Source organism: Euphorbia lathyris, chromosome 10 (genome assembly GCF_963576675.1).
Source record: "Euphorbia lathyris chromosome 10, ddEupLath1.1, whole genome shotgun sequence".
Classification (NCBI taxonomy): domain Eukaryota; kingdom Viridiplantae; phylum Streptophyta; class Magnoliopsida; order Malpighiales; family Euphorbiaceae; genus Euphorbia; species Euphorbia lathyris.
Window position 1 is genome coordinate 47359072 of NC_088919.1, and position 9259 is coordinate 47368330.

The window sequence follows — 9259 nt, forward strand, 5'->3', positions numbered from 1 at the left end:
GTCCTAAACAACAATTGCTAAAACACCTTAGATGATTGAGGATCAATCACTCTAGACTTTTACACAAATGAATAAGCTTGTAGTGTAAGAATTTGCTTTGCTTTTGATGGAGAACTTTTGTACACGTTTGGTCAGCGTAACGGCTTTTTGCTCAAAGTTCTCTCTTCGAATGTGGATTCTGAATGCTCTATTTATAGAGAGCTGTGAGAGCTTCTGGTTATTTCGAATTTCGAAATAACCGTTGGAGGGAAAACGGCTACAGGTCGTTTTCACTCAGTCTGTCAGCAGTTCTCTTAGCCAATCAGATTCCAGCATCTTCTGTTCTTCGGTCAGTGTGGCAGTATGTTCCTCCAAATCGGGTAATGTCAAACAGACAGCTTCCTGCGTCTTCTGTTCTTTACCAACAGAGGAAATACTTGGTCTGGAAGTTGCTTTATAGTCAGCGGCTGTCTTGTACGTTTTGTCGAGACAGCTCAGCAGCTTCATACCGAAGTTGTCTACGTGGATCTTCTCGATCCTTCTTTGCTCAGCATGCGTTTCATTACTTCAACGGCAGCGTTTTGGAGATACGCGGGCTGAGTGATCTTGGGCTTGTTTGACTTGGGCCTTGACTTCCATATAGGGCTTGGGCCTTATGATCTTTATGTCTTATAACAATTATAAACTCAACATTGAACAAACACATTAGTAACAATAAATCAAAGCATTTAAACTTAGTGTGTTTATAGAATATTTAATTTCACTTAATTAATTTTGTCAAATCAAAATCCTGTGGAAAGGTGTTTCAACAACCGTGAGCCACTTGGAAGACGTTCGTCGGACGTCAATGCCACAATCGGACTTCAACGCAGTTTTTGCAAGACAAGAGGCCCATATGCGCAACATGGAAAGGCTTGTAGCCGAGATGTCGCAAAATGTTAAAGTTCAAACTGAGATGATGCAAGCATGGAGACAACCCAATTTGGAAAATAAGATTAATAATCTCACCGATGAGATGAATAGAATCCCAGATAGGTGTGCTGAAATTTATGCTAAAAATTTGAATTCTCACAATGTTTCAGATAACACAAGGGAAGGCACTCCTCAATGCGACCGATATAGGCGACCGTCTAGTCGGGAGGAAAACATGAGATTCAATGAGCGAGGAGATCGAAGAGCCTCGGAATAATTTTCAATACCCCCAAATGTGTCTCATTTCAGGTCAAACACCGGAACTAATACCCACTCGGAGAACTATGGTGACATCAACGCCCGTGGTTCGGGGGGCATGTGGAGAAATCAAGACCATGATCATACCCGCGAATATACTCGTGAAAATATTAGTGAGAATTCTCGTGATAATAACAACGTATCTCGTGTTTCAGGTGCGAGGAGCGAAATGTGTAATGAAGCGGAGGATAGGCAACGTATTCGGAACATCGTGCAAGAAATTTATGGACCTACGGTCCGTGAAGTATACCGACCGGAGTTTCAGAAAGCTTACCCTAGGGAATACGACCAGCGATACCCATTTCCTCACAATTTTAGAATTCCGGATTTTTCTTTATTTTCAGGTGAAAGTGGACAATCTACCATTGAGCACGTTGCTCGATTTTCATTCCAATGCAGTGGGATTAGTGCGGAGCAAGACTTCGATATGCTTCGTTTGCGTTTATTCCCTGGATCACTAACTGGACCGACTTTCACATGGTATACGACATTACAACCTGAATCTATCAGAATCTGGGGTCGCATGGAACAATTATTTCATGCTCAGTTCTATCGAACTGAGCCGGAGGTATGTGTCGCCGAACTATCTCGTATGGTTCAGTGCTCAGGTGAGTCCGTTGAAAGTTTTATTAATCGTTTCAAGAAAATGAGGCATAGATGTCGAGTTAATATTCCTGAAATAGAGTTTGTTAAAATTGCTCAACGTGGCTTAGAGTTTGAAAATAGGAAGAAATTCCAGGGCATTGATTTTTGTGATTATTATGAACTTGTTGCTAAAGTGTCAGAATATGAATAATTAATGCGCGAGGATAATCGTAGGAAGAAAAACTCTGTAGGTAGTTACCATCAGGATATAGAAACCAATCAAGCACATGAGGTAGCTATAGCCGAACTAACTAGAACAGGATCCCACGTTTGTCCAATATTAGCAAAAAGTCCAAAAAACCCCTGAAGTGGTTAAGCGGAATACAAATGTGCAATACACATTTGATGTTTCTAAAACTGGAGAATTGTTTGATTATTTGCTAAAAGAGGGTTTTATCACCTTACCACATGGACACATTATTCCATCGAGAGATGACACCAGTGGAAAAACTTATTGTAAATATCATGATAGTTGGAGCCACGACATACAATCTTGCTTTGTTTTTAAGAATGCGGTGCAGGATAGAATAAACAAAGGCGTGCTTAAATTTCCTGAAAAGAAAGAGAGCATATTGATTGATGATGATCCATTTCCAGCCGCTACAATGATAAATGCAACTTCCATCGAGATGCCGCCTCTTAAGCGTAATGTCCATAGCAACACCTCGAGTCAGAGAAAAGGGCGCCTCGACCATCCAAAGACAAAACAAATTTGGGTACCAAAGGGCACTTTGCCAACCGCCAAGGAGAAAGAAAAGCCATAGATAAAACGAAAGCCAATAAATAAAAATAAAAGTGGCACAAACCAAGGCTGGTCACGCTTCGTTACTCCACCGGCGCAAGTTCCCCTCGAAAAATGGTTCGTCAACCGACATAAAAAATTTCCACAACCTCTCTCAAAAAATTCAAAAAGAAGAATAAGAAAGAGAGAGGGAGAAAAAAGAAGGAAAAGTGAAATGGAGTTGTCTAGTGTCGATTCTAGCAACGTTTCGAAAGAAAAAATAAAAGAAAAGAAAAATGTGAAAATTCGTGTTGGAGATTTCATTAAAGGTGTGCTACTACTTCTTTAATTTTACCAATAAATTTTAGAATTAAAGATCCAAACGAGGAGGTACACGAGATTCAAGAAGACCGACGGAGTGGCGTCACAATTAAAGCTTCGTCGGAAGATCGAGCAGGTTTATTTTGACAAACCCACTCTGAAGATGACACGCCATATTAAGCCATTATACATCAAAGCACGCATTGATGGCACGCCTTTATCAAGAGTTCTAGTTGATAACGCTTCAACCGTTAACATTATGCCATTAAAGATGGCACTAGCTCTCGAGAAATATGTAGGTGACATAATAACGTCAGAAATTTCCGTCGCAGCTTTTACCGACGAAATTACTAAAACCTATGGGGTTTTACCTGTGCAACTTACCATCGGTACCCAAACCACTACGGTGGCATTTTTTGTGGTGAACTCTACGGCAAGTTATCAAGCTTTGCTCGGTCGAGATTGGATTCACTCTAACTCATGCATTCCGTCATCTTTGCACCAACTTTTACTACTTTGGAATGGGGATGACATTGAGGTGATTCGGGCAAATGAAAAACCTATTGAGACACATTTGGATATGGTGGAGTCTCGATTATACGAAGATAGCATTGGTCCAATCAAGATGGAGACCAAAGGGAAGAACAAGTCATGCGCCGATCAAGTGAGGAACATCTTCAAAACAAGCATCATTATGCCTTAACGTAGGTCAATTGGCAGCGAGCCTCTCATCGAAGAGGTTCAATGATCTCGTCATGACCGAAGGACAAAGCGGTGGCATCAGCCGCAATAGAAAAAATAAAGATGCGATAAGGTACGAGGTGCCTTTTATTTTTTATTTTGTTCCGTTTTTGCATCATTTTACATTTTAGTTTTTTTTAAGTTGTTAATTAGTATCATTGATATTTTTAGCGTGCTTAGAGGTAATAAATCATCCATTTCAAAAAAAATGTGTAAAAAATGAAATGATAAAAGACATAAATGAAAAGAAAAATAAAAATGAAGAAAAACAATAAAAGTCCGTCTACATGTCCCAAAAAATTAAAAAAGAATAAAAGAGCTGCGAGATAAAAAAAAAGAAGCAATCGAGACAAAGAAGCTCAGTGTAGCCTTTTCCACCCGATCCGTCGTCCACTCGCTCAGTTTTGTCCTCATAAAATACGAGACAACAACATGTGCAGCACCGATGGCATCCAAGCTTGAAGACGTCGGGGGGGGGGGGGGGGGGGCAGGTCCGTCATGTACGATATATCCATATCATCAAATGGATTATCAACTCCAAGCTCAAGAGGTTCAAAACGGATATTAGCCAATCATGATTCTTGAGAAAAAGAAGTGACAATTCAATTTATTTCCGTCAATCAGTAGCTCAAAGAAGTTTATTAACAACGGAAGTGAAGTCGCGAATTCATAGATGGAGTTAAACCAATTTCAGCAAGCAACAGATCTATATGGATATAAATCGGATTCAACTTCAACATTTTTCAGGAATAAGCTCAACTCAAGATCAATTTTTATACAATTTAAATAAAATGGCAGCAACTATTTTGTTTAAATGAGCAGACAAAACAGATTGCAAATTGATCCTAGTTACAAAGGAAAATAAATACAGCCACGAGCATTTTCGGTATAAAAAAGAATGGCGTGAGTGATGCAAATTTCAGCAGCAGCGAAGCATATCAGTCAAAGCCGAACCAAGCAAAAAATCGAGATTGCAATATCAGAAAATGCAGCAGCAGATGAGCATGTCTCGTAATTCAAAGCAAAATTCAACAAGTCATCCAGCAATTCCATCACACACCGTCAATTTTCATACAAAATTTACATCGATGATCTTTATTTTCTTTCTGAGCCATGAACCAGCAGAAATCATGTGTGAAAATGATGTGGAAGCCGCAAAGAACATGATTTCAGCTTCAACAAAATCAGTACTGACGGGTAAAAAAAAAAATTAATAAAAGACTTATTTTATGTGCAAAATTCATTTTCAAATCTTTTACACATAAAATAGGGGGGCAATTGTTAAGGGCTAATTAATTTTTTTTGTGTTTTAGCATAGGTTATAATTTTTACTCTATAGTTATTTTATTTTAATTAAATTCATTTTACAATAAAATAAAAATGTGATAAAAAAATAATAATAATATCAAAATATTATTATAAAAAGAAAACAGAAATAAAAAGAAAAGAAAAAGAAATAATAAAAATCAAGGGCAAATTTGCACTATTTTTCAGTAACCCGTCCAGCAACTTCGACAACGAAAACGGACACCGAAACAGCAAGACATCAGAAGTTATTATTTTTTTTTCAGAAAGTTCGGGATGTTAGCTTTCCGGAATGTCAAAAAGGAGCAAAACGGAGCTAAAACGAAGCCGGTAGAATTTTTCAAAGAGAAGCAGTGCTGAAAAATGGGTTTGAACATGTCTACCTATTTGAGGAACGTGTTTCACGGCATTACCTCCATTTTTCCAACTCCCAACTCAGCCATTTTCATTCTTCAACTTATGGGAAGATAATGGGATCATGGGTGAGAAGTTTAAGGGCCACTAACATGGGATTTGTTACTCAAAATCCTATAAAAAGAGCTCAACTCTTTCATTCCAATGCCCACTCAAAATCGATAAAAAAAAACACAGAACAACTCAATTTGTCTCTCAAATTCTCTGCCAAATTTGGCCTCTTTATCGATCCTTAGATTCGTAGAAATCGTTCTTTAGCATCTAATTAGTCTAAACAAGGTCTCAATTCCTAGAATTAGTTCTTTAATCTTCAGTTCCTCAGAAAAGCTTTCAATTTTCAGAAACTTCAAATCCGAAATTCTCTTAGTTTAATCAACCAATTCTCAAATCGTTTTTTGCAATCTCTTAGTTAAGTCAGTAAAATCATTACCCAATCCTCGGTTCAAGCTTTCTTAGTCTAAATCAAATTTCGTCATTGTTAAGTTCTTCAAAGTTTAAAGCATTTTCCGTGAAACCAAGACCATCGAAACCCCATTTTCGAGGCATTTTTAGTTTACACACCTATTCCAAATCATATTTGGGAACTTTTTATTAATCTCAATCAATTAAAAATACCCATAAACAAGCTTTTGAGTTTTTCATCATTGAAAAATTCATCAAACAACCTTTCTGTATTAGTTTATTTAGGATTTGGGGTAGTTAGTCAAATTGTATAATAATCTGTGATAGAAATATCACCTTGATGTAAAGAAGCAATCTCATCCTGGAGTTCTGCAATCCTCAAATGGTCAGTTTGTGCAAAGCGATCTTTCAAGTTCTGCCAAGCCTTATAAGCAGTTTCAAACCATGTAATACTTGAAGCAATTGAAGCAGAAACTGATGCATTCAACCAATTCATCACCAATTGGTTGCAACGATTCCAAGCCAGCTTATTTGCCTCCTCCACATCTTCTTGAAGCAAGGTCCCATCCACAAACTTCATCTTATTCTTGTCCATTAAAAAGCGCTTGAAAGCTCTGGCCCAAGAATGATAGTCTTTACTGCCGGTTAAAAGTTGTGAAACCAGAGGTTGCACCTAATTCTCACTGGGATGTATGTAATAAATGCTAGTGGGATTAGCAGATTGATCAAGAATAGTGGTCATTGTAACAAATTTTGGGGGAAAACCAAAAAAATTGATCTTTGAAAAGAAATTGAATCAATAAGATCCAGAAGGATAACAACTATTAATCTAACATGAAGATCAATAGAAAAGAAGAACTACGATCCAATTGGAAGATCGTGAAAAGAAACAAGAAGAACAATTTTGACCTAAAATCAAAATTCTCAGAAATCATACAGAATAGAATCAGCGGAAGTAATTTGTTTGCTCTGATACCATATCAAATTGAACAAACATGAAGTAATCTCCATTAATGGGAGTGAAATGAAGAAATTACAAGAAGAAGAAGAAAATTGTAACCAGAGAAGAGAGAGAGCCGGAAACAGAAAAGAGAAAAAGAGTCGTATTGTTTTCGTAATCGTTGGTAGGCTATAACAGCCTATTTATATCCAACAACTAAAAGTCTAATTACATCTTTAAATCCTAAACTTATACAATTTGACTAATTACCCCAAATTTTATTTAGAGTTCGTTAGCTGATCATTTTAGCCCAAATTAATTTTAATCTCTTTATTGACATCAATTCTAGAACTCTCAATTTTTATTTCGTAAAAAACGACATCCTATAGCCTTCTAAATCGTCCCTAAAGTACCCTCCACGAAACAGAATCAAGCTTTTGGTTTTTCAACTATCAAACAATTATTCTGTCGTCCAATTTTCAATAATTTATTCCGACTCATTTACTCGACCTTTTTCTAAAATTCCAATTCTAAACCATTCCTTCGCACACTAACTTTAAATACTAGTCTTTGTTTTGCTATAATCTGACCTCTACAGCTCCCGTAATCGCGCCCGAAAGTCCCATAAAAGCATCAATTTAGTCGCATTTTGCTGTTGACTTGGTGGTAAATTTCTGCTCAAGTCCCTGAACTCTCCGAATTGCTTCGAATTCGCCCAGCATTACCCGGACAACGCAACAGCCCCTGAGCCGATTTTGTGGAGGTCCAATCCTCAATTTCACGCATCCCAACGACATCAAAGGGATCGGTTAATTTTATTTTATCCCGTACATATTCGTTTTTGTGACTTGTTTACATTTCTAGCTTTAAAGTTATTGTTTTTAAGTTGTAATTTTCATGCTTTATTATTATTTGTAATACAAAAATATTGAAAAATATTCACAAAATCAATAAAAATATAAAAGAAAATTAAAAAATTTATATCTTTGTGTTGTTTTATTGCCTTTATTTTTAGTACTTATCTTAAAAAATTGTTTTTCTGACCGACCTATCAAGTAACGTCGGGACCTAAGACCGTTGTTTTTATTTTCAGTCCTTGTAACGGTCGTCAATCGTTTTTCGTTTAGAATTAAAGTAATTTAGGCGCATTTTATTTATTTACTTCATTCAATTACCATTTTACCCTTTGAGAACTAGCTTCTCTGGCACGCCCGCATTATTTTTACCATTTTTTATCCCCGCAAACGCGTATCAATGTTGAAAATTGGGATATTTCGAAAATATCGCCAACACTATTTTAATTATTTAAGCGGGATCATAATACATATGTCTAAATGTTAATTAAGGGTTCTCCAAGTGATATGGAAGATCAGGTGTTTAATATAAAAACTCCTTTATTGGCCGAGTTAAAGAAAGTGAAGTGATCTGATGATTTAGATAATTCACAAAGCGGATCCATAAATATTTGAAAAAACGAAAAAAGAAAACGGGAAAAATGAGCAAATTATAAAAAATTAGAAAACCTATGAATAAGCTTATAGTAAAGAAAGTTAGTAGTAATATATAAATTGTGAAAGATAAATTTGAAATAAGTTGGAGCAAGAGGGGCTCTGACCATCGCTTAGGGTGTTGGATACGACAAAAAAAAAAAAAAAAAATTGGTCTACTGCGTCATTTTTTTCGCGACGTTTATAAGGATATGTCTCTATATTTTAAAATTTAGCGACACTTTTGTATTTATGTCGGTCTTTACCGTCTCTTAAAGACACATTTTATTATACGTTGGGCTTTTCAAAAAATTAACTACACTTTTAAAAAAAGTATTAACACTTTTTTAAAATTAAAAACGGTTTAGAATTTGCGGTTTTTAAATTTGTGTCCCCTTTTATAATCATTTGTTTTTTATTTTTTTAAAAAAAATTTGCACACAATGCGGTTACACTAAAGAAGAAAGAAAAATCTCCATCAGACCCGAATATGATTCGAACCCATGACCTCCCTAATCATAGATAAGCTCTCAACCACTAGGCTAAGAGCTTTATTTAATCATTTAATGACGCTATTTTGGAAAAAAACATCGGCATTTTTAAAAGTTAAAAACGTGTGAAATTTTATATATCTAAAAAGTGTTAAGGAAATTTTTTAATTTGAAAACACTTTTTTGTTTTGTCCTTTATTAAAAATTCAATTACGTTTGTATCGTGTTTTATAATCACTTAATAACATTTTAAAAAAATTGAAATTTCGCCACTTCAGATTAAAAAAACATGGACAATAAAGACAAATTAGATTTTGTATCAATACAAAGTGTTCCAATATTTTTAATTTTGAAAATATTTTTTTTTTCCTATAATTAAAAATTCTACCATAAGTTTTTTATTTATTTATGTGACTTTTTTATAATTGACGTTTGTAATTTATTGTTGGCATTTTATAAATTTAATTACATATTTAAAAAATAGCATTTTTTTGTTAAAATTAAAAACGATTTAGATATTGCATTGATAAAAAAAAAAATATGCTAGTACTTTTTAATTTAAAAACACTTTTATTTTGTCTCA